The 603-nt window shown below is 68.2% G+C and overlaps 1 protein-coding gene across 1 annotated transcript in view; it reads right to left on the bottom strand.

Moving 5' to 3' along the window:
- Nucleotides 1-603, bottom strand: part of LOC103899668 (transcription activator BRG1-like) — a gene marked incomplete at its 3' end in the record, with an annotated part of 7,047 nt that overhangs the window by 5,371 nt on the left and 1,073 nt on the right. The gene's annotated exons all lie outside the window — the stretch shown is intronic.

Raw genomic sequence — 603 nt, 5'->3', positions numbered from 1 at the left:
TGCGTGCCGGGGGACTTCCCCACCGGGCTGCTGGCACTGCCCGCTCAGCCAGCACTTGCTTAACCCACCTCGGCCGGACACACACGGCCGAGGGGCTCCGGCGAGCGCCGAGCAGCTTCCCCCCTGTGCCGTCAGCCCACGGCAACGCCGCGCTTCCGAACCCCAACGGGCCGGGGACGCGACTTGGGGTTCGGTTCCCGGGAACGGAGGCTCTGTAAGGACCCCGCTCGAAGGCTCGGCCACGGGGACGGCTTTGGGGCGACCATGAAGGTCCCTCACTGAACGGGTAATTGCGGGGTGGGGAGAAACGAGGCCCCGGAGAGACCGGGCGTAGCGTCGGCAGCCTCTCCAGCCCAGGGAGCTCAATACGCCGGCCTCAATATAATTATCGTTGTATTTTCCTCCTCCTGCTCGCAACCACGCCTGCCGGCGGCGGATGCGGATGTTCAGAGTCCGCCCGGCCTCGTTAAGAGCAACCCTCGGCTACGGCGCGGGCTCGTGCCGGGACGCCTCGGGGTCGGGCCACGTTTTGGGGTCGAAACGAAGCCGCTTTGGAGAGCTCTGCGGCACGGGGCGGTTTTAACCGCGCGGGCGAACAGGGCG

The sequence above is a fragment of the Aptenodytes forsteri genome, unplaced genomic scaffold (assembly GCF_000699145.1).
Source record: "Aptenodytes forsteri isolate BGI_AS27 unplaced genomic scaffold, ASM69914v1 Scaffold1428, whole genome shotgun sequence".
Lineage (NCBI taxonomy): Eukaryota > Metazoa > Chordata > Aves > Sphenisciformes > Spheniscidae > Aptenodytes > Aptenodytes forsteri.
The sequence above is the reverse complement of the archived record's forward strand: the minus strand, read 5'-3'. Positions and strand labels throughout refer to the sequence as shown.